General features: G+C 38.3%; 1 long non-coding RNA gene across 8 annotated transcripts in view; it reads right to left on the reverse strand.

The window, feature by feature from the left end:
• Positions 1-2,415: 2,415 nt before the first annotated feature.
• The window catches only part of LOC147755202 (uncharacterized), a 53,237-nt gene continuing 40,949 nt past the window's right edge, over positions 2,416-14,703 (reverse strand). For 5 of the 8 annotated variants that reach the window (XR_015328696.1, XR_015328700.1, XR_015328694.1 and 2 more), the window contains 2 exons: positions 4,808-5,037; positions 2,416-3,175 (listed from right to left, as the gene is read on the reverse strand). This is a non-coding gene — a long non-coding RNA (uncharacterized LOC147755202). The other 3 variants (XR_015328701.1, XR_015328699.1, XR_015328698.1) reach the window with 2 other exon arrangements.

Consider the following 14,703-nt stretch of genomic DNA (forward strand, 5'->3'; position numbering starts at 1 on the left):
TTCCTCTGTGAAGCTAACCTTTATTTAGTAATACTATTAGTAATTTTGGATACATACCTATTTGAAGAAGAGTTAATACATATATAAAAAGATACTTGAGCTTCACAAAATAAAAAATCGAAATCGTTCAAAGGATTAATAACATAGAAAAAAAAGCAATCTGAGAAGAAAACGATAGAAATGAATTGAATACGAAAGAATATGACTAAAGACAATAAATATAATCTCTATTACGTATTAAATTAAATTACAAAGTAGTTTTCTGACAGTATAAGATATAAAATATACTAATAAAGCAAAAAAAAAATACAAATCATTAAAAAATAAAAGTTACTTTTTTTTTTTATTCGAAATTAAGATAGATAAAGCAAGCTTTAAGAAGCAATTAATCATGTTCAAATTCAGACTTTAGCGAGCTGAAAATATATAATAATAATAGTTTAATATTAGTGAACGAGAAAGACAAAAGCTGAAAGAAACGGTTGTATAACGTCTTGTACACATCAGGTAGATGTGTCAGTGAACGTTTCTGAAAGTCAAGATATTTTGGTTCAAATTTAAGAGGAAGCACAAAAAGTGTTCGAAAAATCCGCTTTCATTGTTTAAAAAGCAAAATAGTATGAACTTCATATATTCACATATTCGTACTTTTTGACATGGGCTAAAGATAGCTAAAGGATTTGGCAGGCATGCGAGCTTCAGATACCTAAATGTGTTATCAACTATACAAGTAAGATTAACTCAAAACAAAAACAGCTTCCTAGATGAATGAACTGCGCTATAGGGCATCGTGAAAAATAACATACCGGTAAAAATGGGTTTTTTAAAGAGATCGTACCTCAACATTTGTCTAACCTTAACAAACATGGGGACAAAACCACCCCAAACCATTAAATATGCTGTTCAGATTATAAACCTTTTTCTATTATGCCTAGATTATACGGTAAAACGTGTGTATCCGGAAGACATACACAACGAATGGGCAGAAATAAAAAATTATCGAAAATCTGGCTCTGTATTAACTACATATGCCCTAATCCCCTGAATGCCAATTCGCGTCAGATTCAAGGCAGGTTTGTCACCGTTTCTACCGCTGTCAGTAGAGTTTCCGCTTTCAACCATGAGAACAGATTTCATCTCCACTTTTGTTTTTTGTTAAGTGTTCTCCGTAATCTCAAGGTCTTTTCAAATGTTCCTCTGGCTTTAAGTCTACGGAAAACATAGAGAAGGTAGACAGAGTGAGATTTAACGAGTGTAAGAGTTGAGACAAAACAACCATTACATTTTTCGATGTGTGAACTAGTGCATTATCGTGGTGAAAAACCTATGATTTTTTTAACCTAGAATCAAGTACTATTTTAGCCAAGAACATTACACGCTCCACTTAAAGCTTTTTGGTAATACTCTTAGTGATGGTAAAGCTATGAAATCCTAATGCACAACCTTCTCATAGCCGAATGACGAGAAACATTTAATCTGAATTATGTAATCTCTCATGCCACTAAAGCGATAGTCAAACTAGAGATAGTCCGTCCGCTCCTCTTTGAGCGCATTAAAGTTCTCCTGAAATAATTTTTGACACGTCTGCATTTTGTCCCAATTTAGGTCCTCATCATAATCCTTGTTGTGGGTCCTTTCGTCTCCAAATGATTTTTCGAAGTTGTCCGACAAGATTCATGCGAAGCATCCAACCAAAATGAGTCTACAATCCTCCAGTACGAGCCATTGTGCTTTTCCCGCTTTTCCGATGCGATATCCCGTTTGGAAGCCATTGGTGCCGTTCGTGGACTCCTGCTTTTTGTCGTCATTTATTCACCTCTGTGTCAGCTACATATATAAGTTAAATAAAAGAATAATGATAATAATACTCCTGTAAATAATATCCACGGTTTTTGTTAGTCCTAAAGGTGTCTGTCTGATATGGGTCTATTCTAAGCACCGCGCTTTTGTGAGAAGTGCATGGGAAGTTGAAGCTGCATTTTGGTGCAAAACTTTGTCAAGGATCTGTTTTGTTCACCGAATTTTTTCTCAACGGGTCCTACGTAAGGAAGCCTGAATATGCCATTAATTGAAAGCTTGCAACGAGCTGAATCAAACTACGGCATATGGTCATATAGCTAAGCTTTCGCATCAGAAAGAATGTCTGAGTGTTCGACTATCGTGATGGCTGTAAGCGCTAGTGCACGGTATTAACAAAGTCATCTTTTTAACTTAACTATTAGTATCGAATCAAATCACGCACGCAGGTGCCGTGCTAGGCTCGCAAGGGCCAAAGTGAGATCTTGGCACCAATCGACAGCAGCCATGTAGTACTATGACAAATGACGGTTAAGTGTCTGTAGGCTCAAGCCAATGACACCCACCCGTTATTACATAACCATATTCCACAGCTACGCAAAAACCAAACAATACAGGTATACAAATCAAACGCATATATTTAGAGCTAATCAATAGGGCCAGTCTTAACAATAATTAGAGAAGAAGGAGTCAAACATCTAGAAAACGCGGGGGATCTATGTTTCTTTGGATTCCACACACGACACCCTTGAATGGCCTGGTATGCTAGTATTCGAAAATTGATACACAATTTTCCAATATATTTTTCAATATTTTTCGATATTTTGGAGTAGAAAATAGTATACGGTCATTGTTTTATCTAAACACTCAGAGTTCTTCAATGCGTGAGCCATTTCTCTTGAAACACCAGTCTATGGTTGAAGATGTGCAACAACCAGCTTTAAAATGAGTTCACAGAGAATACGTGTTTAGGCGCGTCTAAATTTGCCTGTCTGTCATATCATCATTCGTGAAGAAGTGAAATGTTTGCGTTCTTCGCCAGTTTTACGAGGAATATTTTGCGCTTAGAACCAAGAATTTCTGTAACGAATATCCAGTAGTTGTTAAAACCGCTTTGCCCAATGGAAACGCACGCGTGAAACATGTGCAATCTAGTAAAAATGTATTTTATTGATGTATACAATATATGCTACGCAATGCTTTTTTTATATGCTATGCTCTTTATTTACGTGAATAAAGGTCCTATTCAATTCACTTCTCTCTCGGCTTGAGGTGGATCCAATATATTCTAGAAATTTGGAGCAGGAAAAAGGCATTGAGCGCTGAATCCGAAGTCCGTGCTGTTCTTCCGGAATAACTTCATGGTTCTTCAAGAATTCTGAAAGCCAAAAACTCCTTGTAGTAACTTTTTTTTTAGCTATACCGCTAAAAAGTTGGAAGGTTCTTTAAGATCGCCTCTCTTTTTATTAGGAATCGCAATGAGCAATACCCTGCGCCGACGATTTGGTGTGTGACTTTTCCATAAGATGAAGGTATTAAAAAGGGAGTTTTAGTGAGGTCCCAGAGATAAGACTAGATGTGCTTATTTCGGACGAAGCTTGGATCAGCGGTATCAAAGCACGACTTCATTCCAGCTACAGTACATCTGAAACCCGGTAGAAATTGAGAAGAAGTATATCGCAACGTATGTAGGTTTCTTGATATCACACAGCAGTGTATTCAATAGGTCGACGAAGAACGGAGCCGGCTTATGATAACATGGTGCGGAAATGCCGGATGTGAGTGGTTATGGTCGACAGGGTTGGTGCCTGCAGCCCGCGGTTGTTGCTATTTGTATGGTTTCCGATAGGCCTTTTTTTATAATATGCCGTTTTTAGGTTTCCAAATATTTGGTATATTTTGCGGTGAGAGTGTACCGCGTTTCGAGTCTCAGAAATGTTTAAATCGGTCAGAGTACAGTTAATAGGAAGCCAGCGTTCTAGTGCCCAGGTATTTTTGTCCCACCATTGTGGGTCTGTAAAAGACCCATGATCTGTGATGTTGAAGCCGAAGTGGGAAATGGATGTTGCCCATATTTTTTAGAGCTGCACGCTACAGATAGATGAGGCTTGAACTGGCCGCCTGCTAAGCGGACTTTCATGTACAAAAAATTCGATTTAAGGGATGAAGGCCGGTAGAAAAGACATTAGGAGCTAACTTGCCGGAAAGCTCTCTAGTGTTAGGTTTGGTGCGTCGTTTACCACCGAACACCCTAAATCGTCAAGCACCTCAGCAAGGGGTTTCATTCTTGTGTTGTCTGGCTCATCTTTTCGTGAGTCATTTCTATTATATAGCACAAAAACACGTTTGTGATGGTGGTGAGGCATAAAGCTTTATATGTTAAGTTGTCATCTGCTTGACACAGAATGATTATACCCTTTTTTATTTCGTTTTGTTTCTATCTATGTAATTACAGCGATAATATGTAAATATAATTGGAGACTTAATATAGAGTAGACTTAACTCCCAGAGGGAAATATTGTAGTGCGGCTTTATCTAAGTAGTGCGTAGAGATTTCCAGCAAGCATAACTATTTTTGGTTATTAAATGTAACCAGACGGAAGAATAAACAAAGTAAACATAGTATTTACAAGCACAGATAGACAAGACCTGACAAGGACGTCAGAGCGTATTATGAATTTGCTAGCGATAGCCGTATACTCACATACCTCAGAAAGCGCAGCTCTTACGGATCTCATTTTTAATATGGGCTTTAGTTACTATATAGTGGGATGAAGTAATGCTATATATATATATTAATGGTTGACAAAATTACGGTATAGGCCAAGTAGTAGCAAGGAACCTTATCTAATTTAAACGCTCTTTAAGAAGCCTTTCAAAGGTGGGTGGTAAACAATGTGTTTCTCAAAGTATGTACGCATACGCTATTATTGTTATTCCCTGTTTACCTGTTCATGTGTGACTATCGATTAGCGTATTTATTTTATCTCCACCTTAACCGTAAGCTTACCTTTGACGTCCCTTCCCCGCCGTCAGTATATCTCCAGAGACTGACAACATCCATATTGGCCAAACGTAACTGCTCAATGCGCTAACATTAGAAATTCAAATCATTTCAAATGGTAAATCAGATGACCAGTTGTTGATCATAACTTCGATTCGAGAGGCGAGTGGTAGGTTATAGACTCTCAACTGACAATTCAGTCTCCTGATAATGCACCTGGGTCCTTGCACGTGCAGCTATTGCCGAAAGTTAAAAAAAACACTTCTTTATGGAAGGAAATTATTGAGCGATGATAATTGTATACTAAGACCTGACACGGTAACTCGTTTTCGAAGGAAGAATGAACTATGGAAAAGTGAAAAGCAAACCAATAGAGAAATTATGTGTAGAACAAAATAACATGATTATCACTACGAAATATGCGCTCGAAGGTCTCATTTGAACCCTACGAAAAATGTATCTATAGATTGTGTACAGGGAAAAACAATCGTATGTACCCTATCCTATCATGTATTTCTCTACAAGATTAGGATCTTCGACAAATGTTCAAAATTGCTAATAATATGTAATCTGCAATTGATGCGAATGAGCTCCTGCCTCTGTTAGTAAAATTTTTCATGATAAAGTTAGCTGTTGGCCGAGGGAGCACTCACTTTTAAGGACCTTACTACGCTGACATCGAAATTCGGCGGCTAATACATCATTATTTAGAGTTAGCATAAAGTTAAGACCTGAAGAGATAACTATAGACTCTGTGAACATTTCGCAGACGTACTGCAAAAGCATTGGCGATATCGCTGTACTTTGCGAAGTATAAAAGTTAGCCTTCTCAGATACGCTTTGAAGATGAGGACTTACCTCCTGAACTAGTAGTCATTGTGACTGACCTGTTGAAAATCCATTGAAAACGTTCAGGTGTTATGGAAGTTTTATCGCTAGGCAGTCGGCTGATACAATAGTTCTTTCATTTTACACAGTTTTAGCAACAAGACTAACAAATGCAGGTCATAATAGGTGTGAAAGAAACTGATATAATTCAGATCAGTTCAAGCTTTCCGCAGTTGAAGCTTTCCTCAAAGGTCCGATGTACTCCGTTGTTGGCAAGAGCACAAACACTTCATGCAACAAAATAAGCAGCGAATTCGAGTTAATGATTGTATTGAAAAAAGGAGAAAAATACAGAAGGTATTAGGCTTGTGTGCAAATGTGGTTGTTTATTTTTTTCCATTAATTACGTAACATTTTATAACAGTGCAAGTAAATGATGGAGGACAACGTGCTTATCAAAGACAATCAAAACAATTCTGTGTCCTGCTAGAAACAATTACGCATATATTCCTATATACTGTGGCAGTCGACTGACTCTGATTCACGTCTGAACCTGACGTCTGAAAGCATTGTTTCAGACGGCAGGTTCCCAGTCTGAAGTGAAAATGTCTACGCCTGGTTCCGAACCGTGACCTTGAACTAAGTACGCAAATATGTTACCAGCACATGGAACCCATAGATACAGACTAGCAGTGTTACGCAGACACGAATAGATGGCGCATACATCGTCCAAACGCCTTTGGTAGCTACTACTGCTGTCGCCACTGGCTTCGTCATTATAGGAAAACCATATATTTCTTCCTCGATTATTATTATTGTTATTTTTTATATCGGACTGTCAACAGATACGCGATAGCATGGTTCATCGAGTAAGCTGAGCCATTCTCTAAAAGAGCCGCCGTTTGCCTTCTGGCTCCCTGTCTTGCTCAGCTTACCCCGTACCCTTAGCATCCTTAGCCCCTTTTCGCAGACTAATGCTATTACTACAGTGTGTTCTTGCGAACGCCGAGGCGAACAGAAGACCGACAGAGCTCTGTAGCAATATCGTAACACAAATGGGAAACTCTCTTATACACACAGCCCACACCATACACATTCGGCCTAATAACCCACGAACGAAGCGCCATCAATCGTTGGGATACGCCAAGGTAGAGCCGTCACCAACCAGGACCTCGATAGCCTAGTTGACCGGCTAGACGAGCATGCGAACATGCTCGCGCCTCGCTTCCTAACACCTTTTCTGCCTTGTCCAATTTTTATGAACGATCGAGGGAAATGAAAAAGAAGAAGAGATTAACTTTGCAATTTTGTTCAACTGGGTCTATCAAATACTGCGGTTCACTCGTCTATCGGTTCGCTGCAAGCTGCAGTTTATGCGTCAAACAATTGATTCTCCTCGCTGATATGGCCAAATTGAGTTTTGTGTGCCTTAAGTTGGGCTGATCTTAGAAGACTCTGACCTGTTAGAACCTCGATTTCACTACATCGAGATCACCCACTACGAAAAATGATGTTTCCGAGAGAAACCGTGATTATCCGTGACAAACGAATATTGGAGAAAAACAACAAAAAGATAAACTAAATTTCGTTTTTTAAGTATGTGTTAAAGTGCGGTCAAACAGTAGCCTATACTTTTCGACCAATTTGATCAGAGCTTTTATAAGGGTTCGTACGACCCTTGAAAGTAACTACGGCAGCCTAAGATGGCCGCCAATGGTGTTAAAAATTTATTGAAGAGACGATCTAAAAGAATTTTAATTACCAGGCAGTAACATTTGACTGTGTACAAGCCAAACACAAACCGCATAGTTCACTGCCTTGTTCTAACCAAATAGCTGATCTAAGTGTTGAGTTTAGATCAAACTGGTAACTTATTAACACTTACATAGTTATATGTGAGCATGTAAATACGTCTGGTAATTCGTTGTAAAACGATAACGTAGACATGCCAATAGTAGACTATAACATGTGGTGCCATCAAAAACAACAGAAAACTGTGTAAAATGTAAACTTACGATTATTTGTGCAGTAGCCGCGGGTCGTAGTGAATCTTTGGGACAGTTTTGCTACCATATATTGAGAGATCGTCGACGGTGAAAGGAAACTCGGGACGTATATACAAATCAAAAGCGAAATTCATTTCATCTGATCTTGGAAGACAATTTCAGACCACTACATTCTGTAAAGATGTCCTTTTTATGTGCTCTAATACGGTTCATTACAATTCAGTAAGTTACCACATAATAACACAATGGTTAAATGGGACACAAATAAGTTTGTAAGAAGAACTCAAATTTAGCGTTGTAAACAAGATAAACTCAGAGTTTACAACGTTTATGTAAATATCAGCTAAATACTTAATTATAGTTTAAAAGAAGTCCGTTGCATTTTCGAAGGGCAGTGGACCATGCAGCGTTGGCGATTTAAACGGCAGCGATTTCCAAACACATGTAGGTTTCAAAAATGCACAGTGTTCACCGAATGACTCGCAAAACCCGAACTTCATTATGAAAATAAATGGTTTGGTACGTATGACTTTCGTCTACATCTCCCTTCAGGTACGTAACGACGACAGCCCATAAAAACAAAAAAACTATAGTATGTGCGGGATCATTTACATCCAAGTACAGATACATAGATTCATCTATGTTCCTGTTATATATATATACTATATTCCTGTTAAGAACGGTTTCTGATACCTACGACTAAATAAGGATGTGATATTTTCGCTCTTACTGTGTTCAGATAAGAATAGATTATAATTTTTAACGATTCTAGTATACATTTGAGATACGGCAACGTTGCTTTGACACACTGCAATGCGACAGCAGCAACATGACACGATCTACATAATGGGAGAAAAAATGGGGATGAATTTGCCTTACAATTGCAACTTCCTCACTGGGAGAACGGCGAAGCACCTAGGAGTAAGTTTCGAAAACATTAAACGTTATCCGACGTTAAAATCTGGTTTATATGTCTGTTTGGGAAGCTAACTTGCCACATGACTCAGGTGCTCGAGGGATATAGTCGAAACTATGGTGAAAATTTGTAAACTACAGATAGTAGACATACTCAATCCTCTGCGATTAACGAGAGATCGATGGCGCCGAGCATTCGATGTTAAAATGTGATACCTTCCAAGATGTGCGACAATATATAGCAGAAAGGAACTGTACAAGATCGGCATCCATCAAAAAGAGCGTTCACCATTAGACCAAATCACAAGAACTGGGTGATCTTCTAAAATGGGTGAGAAAGAAAATAGAAGGTTTAAGAAAGTGCGGACTTGATATGTCTTAGGACGAACCTCCAGAGTATGTAAAGGTTTTACATCTCGGAAACTCAATCGCCCACCTACCAGAAATTCAAAGTGAGGCGAGATGTTTACCGAGATGTTGGCAATGCAGTCGTAAAATAGCGCGGTAAGCGCGTACGACTCTTTTTATCCTGACTTGATTTTGGGTCTAATATATAAATCACTTCAGGGAAATGACTTCGTATAACTCAAACTATAAAAAATGCAGGAAAAAGAAATGTGTATATTAACGCAAAATAATTCTTTGTCTGGTTTTTCTCATGTGAACTTATCAGTGTTTTTATTGTACGCTTAATGATTAGTAAATACAAGAGATTCTGATTAATATTAGACCTATAAGAGCCAGATTGAGCACATCCAAGTCAAAATGTTCTACCAGCTCACGGGACCTACTTTCATTCGTGTGCCCTAATCTTATCTGCAACAACGAACTTAAAAAAGTACGAGTCAGAATTAGCTATATTTTCCATGTAACAGTGCAGGTGTTTGCACTAGTGCTTAACGCCAGTACGAGATCTAAACCTCAACACATTTAGCTGCCTTTGCTATATAATTGCAATGCGTGCATGTATTTAAAGGGGCAGAGTAGGACTAGAGGCGGACGGGAGGGCTTATTTTACTTTACGATTTTCTTGTCTGAAAGTTGCGCGCCCAACGCATCCAGAACAAGCATTCTCTTGAAACTGGTTTTCGTGGCGCCTACCAAATTAGGTTACAATGACTAGTTTTGAGTGACTTGCTAATTCCCTCATTCTCTGCGATCCCTCATTCTCTGACCGCCTTTTCGCAGTTCCATTATTAAATTTATGAATTACTAATTATATGAATTTACGAATATTAAATTTGTTCATAGTCTGACTCTTGTAGTTTGAACGCTGTCACCCTTATCTAAGCTTAGGTAATGTTAGAAGTGTCACATTAAACAAACCTATTGTGCTCTCTCCTTTTATCCGCAGTATTTAGCTGTATTGAACGAACGGAAGATACAAACGTGTTGCAGGCTAAGATAAGCCGCCTAAAGAAAGGCCTATAAGCACCATTTTGCTTGATCAAGTTAAACTGGGGCTTGTGGGGCTAAACCCTGGCTCGTGTTAGAATTTCTGTGTAGTCAGTTACACTTAATACTGCTTTCATAATTTGAAACATGGGGACTGTAAGTCGAAACTGGTTTACTAAAGACAATTTTCTTTTTGGAGCTGGGTTTCAAAGCCTTATTTATGGAGAATACAGGTAGAGCAAGTAAAACTAAACCTGAACATGAGAGTAGATTTCATAATTATTTTATCTAATCTAAAATAGCCTCTTATTAGAATTATCTATACGACTTGAGTTCGTTGAGCTCATATTTTTCAGTGTCTTCAAAAGATAGAAATAAATTATTCGACCCCTTAATACGAGTCACATTTAACGTCGTTATTATTCTTTCTGGTTATAAAGAAATTCTGCTATGTAATGTATTACGTTGCATGATCTAGGTAGCGTAAGGTGCATGTTGCCTATGTCCTAAAGAGCAACGTAAGTTTGTATGTCCAACTGTATCTATCAGTGTCGCACCTATACGCAAGTCTACGAATGCATGGCTTTTAGACACGTTCGATAGCTTCCACGTGTCTCCCTATCCCGGGTCAGAGGACTGGAAGACATCTAAAAGCTTAACCTATTTATTATTACTAATAATCTATCAATTAATTTGACGGCGTTCGATTGAATACTAAGGTTATATTATTATACCGCACTTCCATGTTCAGTGATGATCGAGAAAGTTCCTTTGTGACACTTCGAGCGCCTATTTCCGCAATTGATACATTTTATCCTGTCGAAACATTGAACTCTAAACTTTATTACAATATAATCGCAAGTATTAGATAGATAATTGAGCCAGTTACTATCTTATTTAGGGTAATTCGGGGCTGTAGGCATTCATGCAAATCTAATATACCCAAATAGTCATGGAACGATTAACTGTATTCGTTCATATTGAGAAAGATTATTGCCAAGTAGATAAGTAGATAGTTTTACGACAGAGAAACTGTAAGATACAGATCCAATCAGAACAATTCCTGCGATTAGAAATTCTTTCTGCAATTCTGGATTTGAGATAAAAACTATATCAGCTATTTTTTCGAGCGAATAACGCACACATAACTTATAGATATTATTATATGCTCCTTATATAGGATATATATACCCTTATAGGGTACATAAAATATATATAAGCCAATATCTCATACACAGTTGTTATCTACAGAAATGACTTATCAAAACGTAAAGTGTGGCTGACTAAATAATAAAAAACTCAAAATTCTATAAACTGATGGGCAGATAAGAATTATTAGAAGAATTATTAGAGAAAAAAAAAAACATCTGTTTTGTTTCAGCGCGCCGTGCTCTAATTATCAATCCTGAGATTTATCTATTTATGACAATATGGTCTTGAATTGCCACAAGTGACCACGTAATTTGGCAATTGCACTTTCGCTTATCTTTATACGCGCAAGACTGGCTCTGTTGCGCCTTACGTTGCGCCCTATATACCACGAACGGGATACCGCCAATCTGAATCAGAGATTTGGGTTCATCAGACATTGCTATAACGAGCAAGTTTCTTTACGAATGCACTTGAGGAGCCTGTACTTTTTAACGGATCACCCGGTGTATTGCCGTTCCGGAAAGCTTCGAGGCCTTCGGAAAGAAATCTCTGCGTGGATAGGTCCCTACCACAATTTATGAATTCAAACTCTATGCAATGTCAAATTTCGGCAGTTACGAAAAAGACACTGTCGAACATTGTGTTCTTGGAGTGGTCAGCCGGAAAATACATAGTTACACTACAAAGGTTGTAGCTGGCAATAAGTTGAGTTCATCTCCATTTTGAAATCCTATAGTGGGTTAGATAGGTAGCCATATAACCGTATATCGAGCACGCGCTTCTACACGTACTTCGCAGTTACTAGTGTCTTTCTGAAATCTGGGATGTCATAGGTGAAGTGAAAACATGACCAGGTTAGACGTTATGAAGACGTTATGTTTTAGCATCGCAGTAAATTTTGAACCTGCATAGCGGCTACGGTATGGGGTTTACAAGCACGGAATTGAAATTTAATAGACAAATCAAATCATCGTTATTTGTCATGCAATCACGTTACGCATGAAAAACCATTGGAATTTTTCCGCGTTTACAAGTCGATAGAAACCGAGTAATTGTTTCCCACATAACGCGCTGTCTTTCACTATCATACGACAATAGTTAGGTGTTTGTGATGTGTTTATTTGTAAACGTATTGTCTATTTCAAGGTGAGACAAAATGGAAATGCGCAATAACTAAGAGATCCAGTAAATAGTAAAACGTACGCAATATCGTAAACAGAATCAAATAAAGGAGAAAAGGAATAGATATACGTACAAGAAAGCTTTTCATCTGAGTTTTGTAAAATCGAAAATTGTGTAATAGTAGTTTTTTTTCTGACCTAATTTCTCCGTATCGCTGACAGAGTGCCTATAAAGATGGGCAGGTAACAATTCAGTCGCCGCGGGTGAGGTGACCGGCGACCCGAATAAAATGTTAAGGGTGCTACTTGATCCCTTGCATTACACGACGCGGACGTCTAAAGTCGTATTTGGCGGCTTCATGTCCGAAAGATAGGTTTTGAAGTTTCAGTGTTTGATAAGCTGTAGATAGTTGTTGGATCAAATAGTATTTCAGAACGCAGAGGCACGTGTGAAGAACGTCCCAAGCGTGGATCGACTCGCATGTAGATTAACTACGAATTTTTTATTCTTATATTATATTTTGGGGTTATAAAAGGAGCAGGGGGTGGTTTAGTAACTCATGAACGCCAAACAGTCGCTATTAGTTCGCACTTAGGACACTCTAAGTATTTCGAAATTACTTTACTTAAAAAAGGCGAAGGTTATGGAGGTTAAAGTGGAACTAAAGACTATCGGTTTTGGCTATGATCCTTTGCTGTTGTGACCGATTAGCTGTCTGGCCGCAAGTATGAGCGACGGTCTGAGACCTATAAGAAAGAATTGATTCTCCAGTTAACAATGCAAACCCCATCAGAACCGATTTTATGACAAAAATTTATCGTTCGGTTCAGTAGTTAAAAACACTATGTCGCGATTTCAATATAGCGCGATTTTTATGCGTTGTACCAGTATTCGTGAAGCAATCCGTACCAAGTATGTCCTTGTAAGCAGTTTCTGCACTGGTCCAAAGCAAATCATAACTCGAAACTCGCGATTGGTTCTGCATTTGCGTTCCTGTTCATACCAGAAAGGTGCCTATGGGAAGCTATGACCATTCTAAATGCAACCCAAAAGCGGCTTGTCAAGAACCTATTGGCAAATATGTTCATGTTTCAACCAAATCATTCTTTTATTAACACCACTGGAAGGGCAGGATTTCCTGCGTCCCACGCTCGTGTTGACCGTGTTCCAGCTGTTGGATTCGGTTCTGCCAAAGCAGTTAGCTACAAACACCGCACCGCTACGCCCTTAAGCTTAATCCTCTATTGAACACCGAATCTACATTAAAGACTCTGTGAACTGACAGAAGCACCGAATTCCACAGTTCACCTGGCACCGTACTCCCCAACATGCGGGACTCGATCCTGTAGTAGCAATATCTGTACTAGCTACTAGTTAGTCGACTCTTCCCTAGGTATTTTCCGAATAATATTTCCTTCCCAAGTTGCCTCCTCGGTATGAATCTTCTTTTAAATCGCATATGCATATAGCCAGCAAAACCTTTTACGTCCTCGATGTTTCGAATTTATGGTCAGCCCACATATGCTTGGCCTGTTTGGACGGTCTGCATGCCCAGAAGCCTAAAAGGAAAATGCGCGCTCTTCTAAGCCTTCCCCACAAAGTATACTTGTCTCCAGTTGGGTTTTGCTTAATCGGTGGAAGCACCCCTGTCTCGCAAGTAAATCTGCTTTACAAATGACAAACAAAGTTTTGTTACTCAAAATTTTGAGAGATTTAAAAAAATAATGATATAATTGTTATGAAAACAGATTTCGACGCAAAGAGGCTCAACTCTAGATTTTAACTTGATCGTATTTTTGAAGTCTATCTAGTGCCCCTTGAAAACGAGTCCATTATATTGGTGAAATTTGGCTAAAATATGATTTCCTTGTAAAGGGGCCGACTTCTGTGTGAATTAAGCCCCTTATCGCGAAACCTGGTATTGACCTTTAGTCTTTTCGCGTACCTTGTTCTTAGCTAGCTCTGCACTGCATTCCTTAGCGTGCCCCCAAAAGCGCTCATGTGGTCAATCAATATTATGGCATATCGTTAAAGACACCGATTACATCCGAAAACATCGGTCACAGTAAAAACTTTGAACAGCTTTGTAGGGAAACGTTTCATGGGTATGTCATATACGCTCTCATTGAACTTACACAACATGTTAGAACTTATAAGTTTGATCTTCTTGGGAAAATCAGCTATTGCATCCAGTGATTATCTAAAACTTATATTAGTATATTGAAAATTGAAAAGATTGAAAAAATTGATAATTTTTTTCTATATTAGTGTTACTACTGGGTTGCAAACGCTTGCTCTTTACCTGAGTACTTTTTTGAGAGCTTTACATTTTTTAGACTCTCAAAAGGTTTACCATGATTTTTATTTTCCGCAAACAGACTAGAAAAAAAACATGATGAAATACTAAACTTATGGATATAAGTCATAAAAATTGATATAAATATAAATTTTGTATGGGCTGGGCTGGACGAAACAACATTGTAG

Source organism: Varroa destructor, unplaced genomic scaffold, assembly GCF_002443255.2.
Source record: "Varroa destructor unplaced genomic scaffold, Vdes_3.0 BEIS01000005.1, whole genome shotgun sequence".
Lineage (NCBI taxonomy): Eukaryota > Metazoa > Arthropoda > Arachnida > Mesostigmata > Varroidae > Varroa > Varroa destructor.